Below are 17,281 nucleotides of genomic sequence, written 5' to 3'. Positions count from 1 at the left end.
TGTGATGGCGTGGTGGCCGTGGAAGCAGGCAGAAATGTTGCCAGCGTAGGGGAGTGTGCTGCTGGTAAGCTCCCAGAAGGAAGAAGGAAGACCCAGACTTCACAGTGGTCATCTCAGTGCAGAAGGCCTGGTGTCTGTTTTCATGTGGAGGAGAGTCCAAGGCCCAGACGTCAGGCAGACCTTGGTCTTGATTTTTGATTAGTTGAGGACAGGGGAGTGCCAAGATGATAGGGGAGAGTGCAGAGCAGTGTCTTGGCAGACAGTGAAAGCCTCTTCAGCCCACCCTGCAGCATCGGTTACAGGAGCACCCCTGGAAGGGATTTCTTTGCCTCCTGAGCTGTGAGATGCCTGTGGTGCAATGGTGGAGTCTTGAGCAGGAAGGTACTCCAGAGAAAAGGTGATAGAGGGCTCACATGGACATGAGTATCATTAGCAGACTTGGGCTGTCTTTTGGCGGTGATGGACTTTCCATGGATTTTTCTGGTGGATGACAGGTTGGCCGGCAGAGGTCTTTGAGGCCAGATCCTAGGGAGCATGAGGATTAAGTTGGTGTCTGTGGCCCTGGATCACTTCCAGCCTTCCCGGGAGAGTAATGGGCTCCTCCGTTGTACAAATCTTCCTATAAATGGTCTCTTGGCCCGCCATCGTTGGGCAGCTCCACCTGCTGCAGCTCATGTGAGCAAATACTGCTCTGGATCCTCTTTTCTGCTTGTAAAGCAGCTTCCGTCCTGAAGGTCCGGAGTGAATATGCCCTGCCCTGGCTCTGGCCCAAATCTCTGCCGTGGGCACCAGTCATACTTGGGGCTATCCAAGGAGGTCTATGCATTCCATGCAACGCGTGTGCAATCCCAGGGGTGCTGCCACAGAGTCCTTTGACTTGGGATGCCTTGCACCTCTGCATGTTGGCAATATATAAGTGTTGGACTCCACTACACCCTAGGGGGTGATGAACTGTTTTGGCTCCCTTAACTGGTTTGAAGTCTCAGTGCAGCCAGGACATCCATGCCATGTTGAAGGGCATGCGGATGACTTAGGAATGTTGGAAAGGATGGGTGGTTCTGAGCTCGCAGCTCACTCACTAGCTGCCTGCATGTAGACCCAGTGGTGGTGCTCAGGCAGTGTTGACTTTCAGGCATTGCGGCAGGCAGTAGTGCAGTCAAGTTGGTGGCATGATGGGATGTTGCCTCAGAGGTCAGTACAGGGTAGCCCTGTGGGTGTGTCCAATGCAAGGAAAATGAAAGACAGTGTGTCCTGTCTGCCTGGTCCTTGGGACATCGATTGGGGAACGTCCTGTTGGGAAAGCAGCCATTCCCTTTGTATGTCCAGAGGGCATGGTGCAGGCACATGGACTGAGTGGAGGGAGGAAGCCTGTGTCTTGAGGTCCTTTGGCTAGGTTGGGAAGACCACCTCTGGCCTTGACGCTGAGTTTCAGACCGATGTGCTGGCCATTGCAAAGTCGCCCTCCAGCGCAGGTTGTGATTGGTTTTCCACCATGTATGCCTCACCTGAGAGGGCTGAGTGTCTGCTCAGGACATCAGATGTCCCATGAGGAGGAGCATGTATTCACACCAGGGGAGGTGGCTGGTAGGCGAGCCACCTCAGGCCTATATGTCCGCATGACTTCCATGTCAAAATTTACATCCTACTGATTGAAGTCCTTCAGCTGTCGGGTTGGTGGGTTGTCAGGCCAGGAGGCTGCAGACTATGACTGCCTATTGCTGTGTTGGGAAACACATGTGTCAGGAACACATGTGGTGAGGGAGACACACATACATTCATATACACACATACATTCATATACACACACACACACACACGCACACAGGCATGCCGAACCACAGGCAAATACACATAGCAGTGGGCGTGTGTGACCACACATGCTTTTAGTTATCCACAGAGTAACACGTGTAAAGTATTGTGGAAGCCAGGGGAATAACAGGTGTGCGTGCTACCCCGCAGGAAAGAGTGGGATTGAAGTGTTGACCAGTGGACCTGGGCCCATTTCTCAAGTGTGTTATTTGGTTTCTTTACACTTCTCAGAGGCAATTGCTGTGGGAGGCGTGGTGTAACTGCTGGAAGGAAGACACTCCATTCCTCTGAGCAACGAAGGCCACATGGACTCCTGGATTTTATGTGGCCTGGCATCCACGGTGCACCACGTGCTGGCAGGTGACTCAGGACGGTAAGCATTTCTCTGCCCTGCATGCTGAGTGAGGGTGTCTTTCGGATTTCCAAGACGCACAAGGAGCAGGTTCTCGGCTAACCACTAATGGCATGGCGACTTCCTCTCCTAGAGTGGATGATCTGCACTCATTGCTCAGTGGCACGGCTTTATGGGGACCGAAGGTCTTTAACGTCATTGGCTCACCCACTGCTCGGCCTGTGGTGTCAAACGTCCTGCCTCTTCAAATGTGCTTGGATCGATGATGAGTCCCCAATAAAAACATTCCTTGGAAAAGCTGAACAAAATGAGTGAGAACTCATACCGTCGTTCTCATCGGATCTGAGGTCCAGCACATTGGCTTCCCCAGGGACTGTAGGAGCGAGGGACAGCTTCCACTGATTCCCATAGGTTCCACCACCCAGGGCATCATCACACAGAGGCTCCCATCACACAGAGGTTACGAACATTCCCTTTGTGTGAGGTACACAGGTGGGAGAGTCCTGGGGGGAGCGACTGCTCTGTGGTGGTGCGGTAGCTGTGGAAGGGATGGAAATATTGCAGGCCTAGGGTAGTGTGCGCCTGATGTTGGCTTGTTGAGCTCTTCAGAAGGGTAACCTGGACCTCATGGCGGACATCTCTGAGCAGAGGACTGAGTCCTTGTTTTGTTGCCAGGGAGAGCACAAGGCCCATGTCTCAGGCAGATGTTGGTCCTGATTTTTGGTTTGCTGAGGACAAGGGAGTGTCAAGGATGATGGGGGACAGTGTATTAACAAAGGGTGTTGTGACAGATAGCCAAAGCTGCTTTGGCCCTCCACCCAGCATCTGGTCATGGAGGCCCCCCAGCAGGGATTTCTTCATCCCCTGAACCATGAGATGCCCCTGGTGCCATGGTGGAAGCCTGGACTGGAAGGTACCCCACAGAGGAGGTGGTAGGGGGCTCATGTGGACATGTGTGTCATCAGCATTGTTGGGCTGTTGTTCAGCAGTGATGGGCTTTCCATTTACTTCTCTAGTGGATGACAAGTTGGCCAGCAGTGATCTTAGAGGACAGGTCCCAGGGAATATGAGGGTCAGACTCGTGCCCCTGGCCCTCAGTTACTTCTCATCTTCCTGACATTGTAGTGGGTCCACCATTGTGCACATCTTCCTGGAAATGGTCTCTTGGCTTGCCATTGCTGGGCAGCCCCACCTGCTGCAGCTCGTGTGAGCAAGTATGGCTCTGGATCGTCTTTCCCACTTTGAAAGCAGCTTCTATCCTGAAGGCGTCCTGTGCCCTGGCCCTGGCCCAGAACTCTTCTGTGGGCATCGGTCACACATGGGGCTATCCATGGAGATCGGGTACATTCCAGGCAACATGTATACCATTCCAGGGGCCTGCCATAGAGAGTTCCTTGACTTGGGATGCCCCTGCACCTCCCGTGTTGGTAATGTTCCAGTGTTGCATTCTGCTACACCGTAAGGGTGATGAAGCATTTCAGCTCCCTCAAACAGTTTGAGGTCACAGTGCAGCCAGGACACCCATATCATATTGAGGTGCCCATGACTGCATTAGAAATGTTGGAAGGGATTAGTGGTTCTGCAGATTGCACCTTATGAGTAGCTGTGTACATGTAGATCTGGTGATGGTGCTGAGGTAGTGTAGAGTTGCAGGAGTTGGGGTGGGTGGTAGTGCAGTCAAGTTGGCTGCATGATGGGATGTTACCTCAGAGTTTAAGCCCTGTGGATGTAACCAATGCAAGGACAATGGAAGGCAGTGTGTCGTGTCAGCCTGGTCCTTGGGCGGGGACGTCCTGTTGGAGAGCAGCCATTCCCTTCGAGTGTCCTGAAGGCGCAGTGCAGGCATGTGGACTGAGTGGAAGGGAGGAAGCCCGCATCTTGAGATCCTTTGGCTAGGTTGGGAAGATTGGCTCTGGCCTGATGCCATTTTCAGACTGATGGGTTCGTCATTGAGAAGGCGCCCTCAAGTGCTGGTTGTGGTTGGTTTTTCGTCACATGAGCCTCACCTGGGAGTGTGGCCAGAGACAGTGTCAGGTCACAACATCAGGTGCCCCATGAGGAGGAGAGTGTGCTCACTCCAGGGGTGGTGGCTGGTAGGTGAGGGACCTCAGGCCTATGTCCTCATGGCCCTGAAGTCAAAGTTTGCATCCTACTGATTGAAGACCTTGGTTTTGAGCCTTTGGGTTGCAGGGGCTTCAGGTCTGGAGGCTGTAGACTATGACTTCCTGTTGCGGTGTGGGAAACACATGTGCATGCAGGAAACACACACGCTCACACTATCACACACACAGTCATGTACAGCCACAGGCAAATAGACGCAGCAACAGGTACATGTGGTTGTTCTGGCCACACATGCTTCCTAAGTGTCTAGAAAGTGACACTGTCAGGTATGTTTATAAAGATGGAGGTCCATCATGGAGGCCAAGGAGAAGTGGGCATGTGAGTTGCTCTGTGGAACAGGGTGGCGTTGAAGCGACCAGTGAACCTGGACCCATTTCTCAAGCGTGCATTTGATTTCTTTACACTTCTCAGGGGCAGTTATCATGGGACACCCACCGTATGCTGGCAATGAACATGGTCAGTTCTTCTCAGCCACAAAGGCCCCCAAAGTCCTGGAGCTGGTGTGGCTTAGCATCCACGGTGCGCCCCCTGCTGGTGGATGGCTCAGGATGGTAAGCATTCCTCTGCCCTGTGTGCAGAGGTGTCTTTTGAATTTCTGGTACCTGCAAAGAACTGTTTCTCAGCAGGCTACCAATGGCATGGTGAGTTCCACTCCAGAGTCGGCGGTCTGCAGCCCATTGTTCAGTGGTGTGGCCTCTGGGTTCCCCAGGAGGTCAAGGTGTCATCGGCTCACCCACCAGTCTCAGCCTGTGATGTCAAACGTCCTGCCCCCTTCTCGAATGTGCTTGGATCGATGATGAGTCCTCTATAAAACATCTCCTTGAAAAGCTGAACAAAATGAGTGAGAATCATACCGGTCAGCTCTCATCGGATCTGAGGTCCAGCACGTTGCCTCCCCCGGGGACTGTAGGAGTTAGGGACAACTTCCACTGGTTCCCATAGGTTCCACCACCCAGGGCGTCCACGGATGAAAGTCTCACATCACAGGCACAATAGGAACATTCCGTCTGTGTGAGGAACACGAGTAGAAGAGTCATGGAGGAATCGGCTGCTCTGTGATGTCATGGTGGCTGTAGAAGTGGGTAGAATTGCAGACCTAGGATCATGTGCAACTGATCTTGGCTTGGTGAGCTCCCAGGAAGGGAGACCCTGACCTCCCGATGGGCGTCTCTACGCAGAGGACTGGGTCTTTGTTTTTATGCCAAGGAGAGCAAAAGGCCCAGACCTCAGACAGACCTTGGTCTCGATTTTCAGTTATCTGAGGAGAGGGGAGTGCCAAAGTGATGGGGGACAATGGAGAGCAATGGGTGTTGTGGCAGACAGCCAAAGCCTCTTTGGCCCTCCCCCTAGTGCTGGTTACAGGGACCCCCCGGCAGGGATTTCTTTGCCTCCTGAGCCATGAGTTGCCCATGGTGTGGTGGCTGAGCCTGGGCAGGACAGTACCTCAGAGCAAAGGTGGTAGAGGGCTCACATGGACATGTGTGTCATCAGTGTTCTTGGGCTGTCATTTGGCAGTGATGGGCTTTCCATGGATTTCTCTTGTGGATGACAGGTCAGCCCGTGGTGTTTTCAAGGGCAGATCCAAGGAGCATGAGGGTCGAGCTGTATCCCGTTGCCCTGGGTCACTTCCGGTCTTCTTGGGAGAGTAGAGGGCTCCACCGTCGTGCGCATCTTCCTGGAAATGGTCTCTTGGCCCACCATTGCCGTGCAGCCCTACACGCTGCAGCTCATGTGATGAAATAACTGCTGTGGATCTTACTTCCCGCTTTGAAAGCAACTTCCATCCCGAAGACTTTCAGAGGGAACGTGCCCTGGCCCTGGCCCTTGCTTGGAACTCTCCTGTGGGATTCCGTCACACTTGGAGCTGTCCATGGAGGTCCATGTGCATTCCAAACAATGCGTATTTAATCCCAGGTGCCTTCGATGGAGGGTCCCTTGACTTGAGATGCTTCCACTCCTCTGCACGTTGGTGATATTCAAGTGTTGAATTTAGCTATGCCCTAGGCGTGATGAAGTGTTTCAACCCCATTAGTCTCAGCGCAGCCAGAACAGTCATGCCATGTTGAAGGGCATGCCAATGGCTTAGGAAAGTTGGGAAGGACTGGTCATTCTGTGGCTCACAGCTCACTTAGTAGCCACGTGCATATAGACTTGGTGGTGGTTGTCAGACGGTGTTGACTAGCAGGTGTTGGGGAGGATGGTACTGCATCCAAGGTGGCTGCGTGGTGGGATGTTGCCTTGGAGGTCGGTGCAAGGAAGGCCTTTGAGTGTGATCAATGCAAGGATGATGGAAGGCCATGTGTCCTGTCTGCCTGGTCCTTGGCGCGTTAGGCAGGGACGTCCTGTGGGAAAAGCAGCCATTCCCTTCAGGTGTCCTGAGGGGCATGATGCAGCTACATTGACTGAGTGAAGGAGAGGAAGCCCATGTCTTGAGGTCGTTTGCCTAGATTGGGCAGACTGCCTCTGGCCTTGATGCCGAGTTTCAGAGTCACGTCCTGGCCGTTGCAAAGGCATGCTCCAGTGCTGGTTGTGATTGGTTTTGTGCCAGGTGCACCTTTCCTGGGAGTGCTGCCAGAGATGGTGTCTGGTCAGGACATCAGATGCCCTGTGAGGAGGAGCTTGTGCTCAGGCTAGGGATGGTGGCTGTTATGTGAGGGACCTTGGGCCTATGTCTGCATGGTCCAAGGTCAGAGTTTACATCCTGTTGATTGAAGGTCTTGGTCTTGAATTGTCCGGTTGATGGGGGCTCAGGCCTGGAGGCCACAGACTCTGACTGCATGTTGCCATGTTGGTAAACTCATGTGTTGGAAAACACATGTGCGTGAGGGAGACACACACATACACACACACACACATATGCATGCACATAGCCACTGAGCAATGGGTGTGTGTGGTCATTCTGGCACCACACGCAGCTCCGAAGTGTTTGCAGAGTGCCACTAGTAAGGTACAATCATGGAAACAGAGGTCACTCATGGAGGCCAACAGAAGGAAGACGTGCAAGTTGCCACGCATGAACGAATGGCACTGAAGTTTTGACCAGTGGAACTGGGCCTGTTTCTCAAGTGTGTATTTGATTTGTTTACACTTCTCAGGGGCAGTTGCCATGGGAGGCCCGCTGCCTGCTGGAAGGAAGATGGTCAATTCTTTTGAGCCACAAAGGCCCTGCAGAGTCCTGGAGTCAGTGTGGCCTGGCTTCCTGGGTGCACCTTGTGCTGGTGGATTCCTCAGGATGGTAAGCATTTCTCTGCCCCATGTGCTGAGTGAGGGTGTCTTTTGGATTTCCAAGACCCACCATGAGCTGTTTCTCACAAGGCCACTAATGGCATGGTGTCAAACATCCTGCCTCTTCAAATGTGCTTGGATCGATGATGAGTCCCCCATAAAAACATTCCTTGGAAAAGCTGAACAAAATGAGTGAGAACTCATACCGTCGTTCTCATCGGAACTGAGGTCCAGCACTTGCCTCTAGCAGAGACTATTGGAGTGAGGGACAGCTTCCGCTAGTCCCTGTAGGTTCCACCACCCAGGCTGTCTGCAAGTAAATGTCTCCCATTACACACACATTAGGAACATTCCCTTTGTGTGAGGTACACGATTAGGAGAGTTGTGGAGGGACTGGCTGCATGTGTGATGGTGTGGTGGCTGTGGAAGCGGACAGAAAAATCGCAGGCCTAGAGGAGTGTGTGGCATACCTGGGCCTGGTGAGCTGCCAGGAGGGGAGACCTGGACCTTGTGTCAGCCATCCTCACACACAGGAGAGGGTCCTGGTCCCCCTACTATGGAGAGCATGAGGTCCTAGCCTTAGGCAGACCTTGATCTTGCTTTTCAGTTAGCTGAGGACAGGGGAGTGCCAAGGGTGATGGGGGAGAGTGCAGAGCAATGGGTGTTGCAGCAGATGGCCAAAGCCTCTTTGACCCTCCCCCCAGCATTGGTCTCAGGGTCACCCCAGCATGGATTTCTTTGCCTCCTGAACTGTGAGATGCTGGTGGTGTTGTGGAGACCTGGGTAGGACATATTCTCTGGTATTCCAGAGAAAAGGTGGTAGGGGGCTCACGTGGACAGGTGTGTGTCATCAGTGGTCTTGGGCTGTCTGTGTGCTGGACTTTCTGTGTATTTCTCTGATGGGTGACAGATTGGGCAGCAGGGGTCTTCAAGGAAAGTTGCCAGGTGTGTGAGATTTGGGCTGCTCCCTGTGGCCCTGGGTCACTCCGATCTTCCTGGCAGAGTTATGGGCTCCACCGTTGTGTACATCTTCCTGGAAATGGTCTCTTGGCCTGCTATTGCCAGGCGCCCCACTTGCTGCAAGTGTGAGCAAATGCTGCTCTTAATCCTTTTTTTCACTTTGAAAGCAGCATCCGTCCCAAAGGCGTCCAGAGGGAATGTGCCCTGGCCCAGGCTGAGTACCGTCCTGTGGTCTCCAGTCACGTGTGAGCCTGTCCATGGAGGTCTGTGTCCATTCCGGGTGTTGCCACATAAAGTCTCTTGACTTTGGATGTCTCCATGCCTCTGCATGTTGACGATGTTCCAGTGTTGGATTCCACTATGCCCTATGCATGATGAAGCATTTTAGCTCCCTTAACCAGTTTGAATTCACAGTGCAGCCATGGCAGCCATGCTACTTTCAAGGGCACATGGTTGGCTTAGGAAAGTTGGAATGGATTGGTGCTTCTACAGCTCACAGCTCACTTAGTAGCTGCATGCATGTGGACTGGGTGGTGTTGATACAGTGTTGACTTGCCAGTGTTGGGGTGGGTAGTAGTGCGGTCAGATTGTCTGCATGATGGGTCATTGCTTCTGAGGTCAGTGCAGGGATGCCCTGTGGGCGTGTCCAATGCAAGAATGATGACAGGCGGTGTGTCCTGTCAACCTGGTCCTTGTGGTTCAGGTAGGGACGTCCTGTTGGAAAAGCAGCCATTTTCTTTGGGTGTCCTGAGGGCACAGTGTGGGCACATGGACTGAGTGGAGGGGAGGAGGCGTGTATCTTGAGGGCCTGTGGCTGAGTTGCTAGTCTTGCCTCTGGCCTTAATGCTGAGTTTCAGACCAATGTGCTGGACTTTGCAAAGGTCCCCTCTGGAGCTGGTTGTGGTTGGTTTTGCACCAGGTTGCACCTCACCTAAGAGAGTGGTCAGAGACAGTGTCTTGTGATGACATCAGCATTCCCATGAGGAAGAGGAGTAGCCTGTGCTCCTGCCAGAGGTGGTGGCTGCTAGGTGAGAGACCTGTGACCTGTTTCCACATGGCCCCAAGGTCAAAGTTCACATCCCACTGTTTGAAGGCGTGGGTCTTGAGCCATCAGGTTGCTGGGTGGATCAGGTCTGGAGGCTGCAAACTATAACTGCCCATTGTGGTGTTGGCACCCACAGGTGCATTAGGGAGACAAACATACACCCATTTCAACTAACATTCTCACACATACACAAACACACACTCTCTCATACACTCACACTCATACTCACACTCTATCCCACACACACATACAGGCACAGACAGTCATAGGCTAATAGATGCAGCAGTGTGCACGTGCAGTGGTTCTGGCCACACATGCGTTTAGGTGTCCACAGAGTGACGTGGGTAAGGTATATTCATGGAGATGGAGGTCAGCCATGGAGGCCAAGGAGAAGCAGGTGTGTGAGTTGCTCTGTGGGAAAGAATGGCATTGAAGTGTCCAGTGAACCTGGGCCTGTTTCTCAAGCATGCATTTGATTTGTTTACACTTCTCAGGGACAGTTGCCGTGGGAGGTCCGCTGCCTGCTGTCAGGGAAGATGGTCGATGCTTCTGAGCAACATAGGCCCACGTGGATTCTGTGTGGCCTGGCATCCACTGTGCACCCCGTGCTGGCGGGTGGCTGAGGACGGTAAGCATTTTTCTGCCCCGTGTGATGAGAGACGGTGGCTTTAGAATTTCCGAGGCCTGCAAGGAACAGTTTCTCAGCAGGCCATTAATAGCATGGCGAGTTCCACTCCCAGAGTGGATGGTCTGTGCCGGTTGGTCAGTGGTGCAGCTCTGGCTTCCCCAGGGTGCCGAAGTTCTTTAATGTCATCGGCTCGCCCACTGCCCAGCCTGTGGTGTCAAACATCCTGCCTTTTCAAACGTGCTTGGATCGATGATGAGTCCCCCAAAAAAACATTCCTTGGAAAAGCTGAACAAAATGAGTGAGAACTCATACCGTCGTTCTCATCGGATCTGAGGTCCAGCACGTTGCCTCCCCCGGGGACTGTAGGAGCGAGGGACAACTTCCACTGGTTCCCATAGGTTCTACCACCCAGGGCGTCCACGGATGAAAGTCTCACGTCACAGGCACAATAGGAACATTCCGTCTGTGTGAGGTACATGAGTGGGAGATTCGTGGGGGCACTGGCTGCTCTGTGATGGCGCAGCGGCCATGGAAGAGGGGAGAAATGTCGCGATCTTAGGGGAGCGTGCGGCTGACCTCAGCCTGGTGAGCTTTCAGGAAGGGAGGCCTGGACCTTATGGCTGGAGTCTCCGTGCAGAGGGCAAGGTCTCAGTTTTGCTACCAAGGAGAGCACAAGGCCTGGGCCTCGGGCAGACCTTGTTCTTGATTTCTGGTTAGCTGAGGACAGGGGAGTGCCAAGGGCAGTGATGGAGAATGCATAGCAATGGGTGCCACGGGAGACAGCCAGTGGCTCTTCAGCTCTTCCACCAGTGTTGGTCACAGTGTCCCCCCAGCACATATTTCTTTGCTTCCCGAGCCATGAGACATGTGTGCTTTGGTGGTGAAGGTGTAGACCGGATGGTATCCAAGAGAAAAGGTGCTAGAGGGCTCTCATGGATGTGAGTGTCATCAGCTTCATTGGGTTTTAATTTGGCAGTGATGGGCTTTCCATGGATTTCTCTGGTGGACGACAGGTTAGCCAGGGCAGGTCTTTGAGGGCATGTCTCTGGGCAAATGAGTGTCAGGATGGTGTCCATGGCCCTCGGTCACTTCTGGTCTTCCCAGCCAAGTAGTGGGCTCCACCGTTGTGCACATCTTCCTGGAAATGGTCTGTTGGCCTGCATTGTCGGGCGGCCCCACCTGCTGCTGCTCTTGTGAGCAAATACTGCTCTGTATCATTCCCGCTTTCCATCCCAAATATGTCCAGAGCGAATGTGCCCTGGCCCTGGACTCTCATGTGGGCCCCAGTCATGCATGGGGCTATTCATGGTCTGTGTGCATACCGAGCAGTGCATTTGCAATCCCAGGGGCATTGCCACAACGAGTCTCTTGACTTGGCATGTCTCCATACCTCTGTGTGCTGGTGATGTTCTAGTGTTGGACTCCGCTGCTCCCTAGGCGTGATGAAGCATTTCAGCTCCCGTAGCTGGTTTGAAGTCACAGAGCAGGCAGGACAGCCATGCCACTTTCAAGGGCACACAGTTGGCACAGGAAAATTGGAAAGGATTGGTTGTTGTACATCTTGCAGCTCACTTAGTAGCTGCATGCACGTAGACCTGATGCTGTTGATGCAGTGTTGACTTGCTGGCGTTGGGGTGGTGGGTGGTACTGTGACACTGGCTGCATGATGCGATGTTGTCTCAGAGGTCAGTGCAGGGAAACTCTGTGGGTGTATCCAATGCAACGACAGTGTTACAGGCAGTGTGTCCTGTCTGCCTGGTCCTTGGGGAGTCAGGTGGAGACGTCCTTTTGGAAATGCAGCCATTCTCTTTGGGTGTCCAGAGGGCATGGTGTGGGCACATGGGTTGAGTGGAGGAAAGGAAGTGTGTGTCTTGAGGTCCTTTGGCTAGGTTGGGAAGACTACCTCTGGCCTTGATGCTGTGTTTCAGAGCCATGTGCTGGCCATTGCAAAGGCGCCCTCCAGTGCTGGTTGTAGTTGGTTTTCCATCAGGTGCACCTCACCTGGTAAAGGGGCCAGAGACAGTGTCTGGTCATGACATAAGATGCTTTGTGAGGAGGAGAATGTGTTCATGCCCGGGGTAGTGGCTGTTAGGCAAGGGACCTTGGACCTCTTTCCTCATGGCCTTGAAGTCAAAGTTCACATGCTATTGATTGAAGGCCTGGGTCTTGAGCCTTTGGTTTTGTGGGGTTGGTTCCGGTCTGGAGGCTGCAGACTGTGACTGCCTGCTGGGGTGGTGGGAAACACATGTGCATGAGGGGGACACATCCACACAGAGACACTCACACTCATGCACACTCGTGTGCACAGCCACAAATAGATGCGGCAATGGGCATGTGCAGTTGTTAGGCCACAGACACTTGTAGGTGTCCATGGAGTGACATAGGTAAGGTGTGAATGGGTCTTTGAGGGCATGTCTCTGGGCAAGTGAGTGTCAGGATGGTGTCCATGGCCCTGGGTCACTTCTGGTCTTCCCAGCAGAGTAGTGGTATGAATATGGAGATGGAGGTCAGTCCTAGAGTCCAAGGAGAAGCAGAGATACGAGTTGCCCCATGGGAAAGAATGACATTGACATGGTGACCAGTGGACGTGGGCCTGTTTCTCAAACATGCATTTGATGTCTTTACACTTCTCAGGAGCAGTTGCCTTGAGATGCCCACTGCCTGCTGGCACAGCAGATGGTCAATTCTTCTGAGCAATGGAGTCCCCACTGAGTCATGGAGTCGGTGTGGCCTGGCATCCGCGGTGCACCATGTGCTGGTGGATGGCTCAGGACGGTAAGCATTCCTGTGTCCCGCGTGCTGCGTGAGGGTGTCTTTAGGATTTCTGAGACCCACAGGGAGCATTAGGCCATTAAGGGCATGGCCGAGGCCTTTAAGGTTATCAGCTCGTGCACTGCCCAGCCTGTGGTGTCAAATGTCCTACCTCTTCAAATGTGCTTGGATCGATGATGAGTCCTCCAAAAAAACATTCCTTGGAAAAGCTGAACAAAATGAGTGAGAACTCATACCGTCGTTCTCATCGGAACTGAGGTCCAGCACATTGCTTCCTCTGGGGCCTGTAGTAGTGAGGGACGACTTCTACTAGTCCCTACAGCTTCCACCACCCACGGCGTTCACAGATGACAGTCTTCTGTCATATGCACATTAGGAACATTCCCTCTGTGTGAGGTACACAGGTCAGAGAGTCATAGGGTGATTGGCTGCTCTGTGATGGAGTAGTGGCCATGGCAGTGGACAGAAATGTCTCAGGCTTAGGGGAATGTGGGGCTGGCCTTGACCTGGTGAGCTCCCAGGAAGGGAGACCTGGAAATTGCTGCGGGCTTCCTTGCGTAGAGGAACAGGTACATGTTCCAGTTCTCCTTTCAGGGAGACCACGAGGCCCAGAACTCAGGCAGTCCTTGGTCTTGATCTTTGGTTAGCTGAGGACAGGGATGTGCCAAGGGTGATAGGGGAGGGCGCACAGCAATGGATGTTGCAGCAGACAGCCAAGTCCTCTTTGTCCCTCCTTTCAGGGTCGATTGCAGGGGCCCCCCAGCACAGATTTTTTCACCTCTCGAGCTGTGAGATTCTTGTGGTGTGGTGGCCAAGCCTGCGCAGAGAAAAGGTGTAGAGGGCTCACATGGACACGCATGCCATCAGTGGTCTTGGGCTGTCATTCGGTGGTGATGGGCTGTCTTCGTGGATTTCTCTGGTGGATGACAGGTTGGCCAGTGGGAGTCTTCGAGGGCAGGTCCTAGGGAGCACGAGGGTCAGGCTGATGCCTGTGGTCCTGGGTCACTCCAGTCTTCCTGGCAGAGTAGCAGAAGTGCACATGTTCCTGGAAATGGTGTCTTGGCCCGCCATTGCCAGGTGGCCCCACCTGCTGCAGCTCATGTGAGCAAATACTGCTCTGGATCCCATTTCCCGCTTTGAAAGCAGCCTCTATCCTGAAGGCGTCCAGATGGAATGTGCCCTGGCCCTGGCCTGGGACTCTCCAATGGGGTCCAGTCACCGTTGGCATATTCGTGGAGTTCCATGTGCATTTCAGGCAATGCATGTGCTCTACCAGGGGCACTGCCTTGGAGAGTCTCTTGACTTGGGATGCCTCTTCACCTTTGTGTGTTGGTGATGTTCCAGTATTGGATTCTGCTACATCCTCAGGGCAGTGAAGCGTTTCAGCTCACTTAGCCAGTTTGACATCACAGTGCAGCCAGGACAGCCGTGCCACTTTGGCATGGCACATAGTTGGCTTAGGACAGTCGGAAAGGGTTGGTGGTTCTATTCTTGCAGCTCACTTCATAGCTGTGTGCGTGTAAACCTGGTGATGGTGTTGAGGTGGTGTTGACTTGCCGACGCTGGGGTGGGTGGTAGTGCTTTTAAGTTGACTGCATTATGGGATGTTGGCTCAGAGATTGGTGCAGGGAAGCCCTGTAGGCGTGTCCAATGCAAGGAAAATGAAAGATGGTGTCCTGTCCACCTTGTCTTCAGGGGTTCAGGTGGGAATGTCCTGTTGGAAAAGTAACCATTCCCTTCGTGTGTCCTGAGGGCATGGTGTGGGCATGTGAATTGATTGGAGGGAGGAAGTGTGTGTTTTGAGGTCCTTTGGTTGGGTTCAGAAGACTGTCTCTGCCCTTGATGCCTTGTCTAAGATCAATGTGCTGGCCATTGCAAAGGTGCCTTCCAGGGCGAGTTTTGGTTGGGTTGGTTCCAGGTGTGCCTTACCTGGGAGGGTGGCCAGAGACATTGTCTGGTCACAACTTTAGATTCCCCATGAGGAGGAGTGTATGCTGGTGCCAGGGGTGGTGGCTGTTAGTCGAGGGACCTCAGGCCAATGTCCATCTGACCCCTAAGTCAAAATTCGCATCCTACTGATTGAAGGCCTGTGTCCTGAGCCATTTGTTTGCAGGCGTTGGGATGGTTTCCAGGTCTGGAGGCTGCCGCCTATGACCACATGTTGTGCTGTTGGGAAACACGTGTGTGAGGGAGGCACATACACACAGACACACTCACTCTGACACACCTACACATGCCTACACATGCACAGGCGTGCACAGCCACAGGCAAACAGATGCACCAATGGGTGTGTGCTATTGTTCTGGTCACGTGTGCTTCCTAGGTGTCCACAGAGTGACGTGGGTCAGGTATATTCGTGAAGATGGAAGTCTGTCATGGAGCACAAGTAGACGCCGGCGTGCAAGTTTCCCTGTGGGAAAGAATGGGATTGAAGTGGTGACCAGTGAACCTGGGCCTGTTTCTCAAGCATGCATTTGATTTCTTTACACTTCTCAGCAGCAGTTTGTCATGAGAGGTCTACCACTTGCCGGCAAAGAAGATGGTCAATTCTTCTGACCGACGGAGGCTGCCTTGAGTCCTTGATTTGGTGTGGCCTGGCATCTATGGTGCGCCCCCTGCTGGTGAGTGGCTCAGGATGGTAAGCATTCCTCTGCCCTGTGTGCAGAGGTGTCTTTTGAATTTCTGGTACCTGCAAAGAACTGTTTCTCAGCAGGCTACTAATGGCATGGTGAGTTCCACTCCCAGAGTCGATGGTCTGTGCCCATTGTTCAGTGGTGTGGCTCTGGGTTCCCCAGGAGGCCGAAGGTGTCATCGGCTCACCCACTGCCCAGCCTGTGATGTCAAACGTCCTGCCCCTTCGAATGTGCTTGGATCGATGATGAGTCCCCTATAAAAACATTCCTTGGAAAAGCTGAACAAAATGAGTGAGAACTCATACCGTCGTTCTCATCGGATCTGAGGTCCAGCACGTTGCCTCCCCCAGGGACTGTAGGAGCGAGGGACAACTTCCACTGGTTCCCATAGGTTCTACCACCCAGGGCATTTACAGATGAAAGTCTCCTATCACGTGCATGTTAGGACATTCCTTCTGTGTGACATAAATGGATGGGACAGTTGTGGGGGGATCAGCCCCTCTGTGATGTGGCAGCCGTGGAACCAGGTGGAAATGTTTTGACCTAGGGGAGTGTGTGGCTGCTCTTGGCCTGGTGAGCTCCCAGGAAGGGAGACTCGGACCTTGCAGTGGGTATCTTTGTGCAGAGGACTGGGTCACAGGTCCCCTGCCAAGGAGAGCACGAGGTCCAGGCCTCAGGTAGACCTTGGTCTTCATTTTCCATTAGCTGATGACAGGGGAGTTCCAAGGTGATGGAGGAGAGCTCAGAGCAATGGTTGTTGCCGCAGATGGCTAAAGCCTCTTCAGCCCCCTTCCACCATCAGTCACAGGTGCCCTCTGGCATGGATTTCTTTGCATCCCTAGCCATGAGATGACCGTGGTGCAGTGACCAAGGCTTGGGCAGGACAGTACGCCAGAGAAAAGGTGATGGAGGGCTCATGTGGACCTGTGTGTCTTCAGCTGCATTGGGCTGTTACTTGGTGGTGATGGACTTTCCATGGATTTCTCTGGTGGATGACAGGTCAGCCAGGGCGGGTATTTGAGGGCATGTCTCTGGGCAAATGAGTGTCAGGATTGTGTCTGTGGCCCTGGGTCACTTCTGGTCTTCTCAGCAGAGTAGTGGGCTCCACCGTTGTGCACATCTTCCTGGAAATGGTCTCTTGGCATGCATTGTCGGGCGGCCCCACCTTCTGCAGCTCATGTGAACAAACGCTGCTCAGGATCCTCTTTCCTGCTTGGAAAGCAATTTCCATCCTGAAGGCATCCAGAAGGAATTTGCTTTAGCCTTGGCCCGGGATTCTCCAGTGGTTTCCAGTCGTGTGGGGCTGTCCATGGAGGTCTGTGTTAATTCTGGGCAATGCGTATGCAGTCCCAGGGCATTGCCACAGAGAGTGTCTTGACTTGGGATGCCTCTGCGTGTTGGTGATGTTCCAGTGTTGGATTCCACTATGCCCTAGGCATAGCATTTCAGCTCCCTTAACTGGTTTGAAGTCTCAGCATGGCCAGGACGGGGATGTCACACTAAAGGATACACCGTTGGCTTAGGAAAGCTGGAAAAGTTGGTGGTTCTGTGGCTTGCAGCTCACTTAGCAGGAATGTGCATGTAGACCCCGTGGTGTTGAGACAGCATTGATTCGTAGGCATTGTGGTGGGTAGTAGTGCGGTCAAGTTGGCTGTGTGATCAGATGTTGCCTCAGAGGTCAGTGCAGGGAAGCCCTGTAGATGTGTCTGATGCAAGAACAATGACAGGCGTTGTGT

General features: G+C 53.2%; 1 long non-coding RNA gene and 6 other non-coding genes across 47 annotated transcripts in view; all 7 read left to right on the top strand.

Annotated features, from left to right (window-relative positions):
* LOC101015939 overlaps positions 1–17,281 on the top strand; it is an 84,014-nt gene that overhangs the window by 10,017 nt on the left and 56,716 nt on the right. For 35 of the 41 annotated variants that reach the window (XR_004185290.1, XR_004185288.1, XR_004185296.1 and 32 more), the window contains 6 exons: positions 2,041–2,182; positions 4,694–4,833; positions 7,378–7,517; positions 10,007–10,140; positions 12,775–12,915; positions 15,409–15,533. This is a non-coding gene — a long non-coding RNA (uncharacterized LOC101015939). Of the gene's footprint in view, positions 1–2,040; positions 2,183–4,693; positions 4,834–7,377; positions 7,518–10,006; positions 10,141–10,280; positions 10,613–12,774; positions 12,916–15,408; positions 15,534–17,281 lie in introns of those variants that run through there. The other 6 variants (XR_004185299.1, XR_004185291.1, XR_004185304.1 and 3 more) reach the window with 6 other exon arrangements.
* LOC116276147 lies at positions 2,418–2,512 on the top strand. Its single transcript, XR_004185587.1, has one exon. It is a non-coding gene; the product is annotated as a small nucleolar RNA SNORD116 (small nucleolar RNA).
* LOC116276153 lies at positions 5,070–5,164 on the top strand. Its single transcript, XR_004185593.1, has one exon. It is a non-coding gene; the product is annotated as a small nucleolar RNA SNORD116 (small nucleolar RNA).
* On the top strand, positions 7,645–7,739 carry LOC116276142. Its single transcript, XR_004185582.1, has one exon. It is a non-coding gene; the product is annotated as a small nucleolar RNA SNORD116 (small nucleolar RNA).
* LOC116276143 lies at positions 10,384–10,478 on the top strand. The gene has a single exon (XR_004185583.1). It is a non-coding gene; the product is annotated as a small nucleolar RNA SNORD116 (small nucleolar RNA).
* Positions 13,080–13,174, top strand: LOC116276139. Its single transcript, XR_004185579.1, has one exon. It is a non-coding gene; the product is annotated as a small nucleolar RNA SNORD116 (small nucleolar RNA).
* Positions 15,782–15,876, top strand: LOC116276146. The gene has a single exon (XR_004185586.1). It is a non-coding gene; the product is annotated as a small nucleolar RNA SNORD116 (small nucleolar RNA).

Source organism: Papio anubis, chromosome 7, assembly GCF_008728515.1.
Source record: "Papio anubis isolate 15944 chromosome 7, Panubis1.0, whole genome shotgun sequence".
In the NCBI taxonomy this organism is placed as follows: Eukaryota; Metazoa; Chordata; class Mammalia; order Primates; family Cercopithecidae; genus Papio; species Papio anubis.
This window is presented reverse-complemented; position numbering and strand designations above follow the sequence as displayed.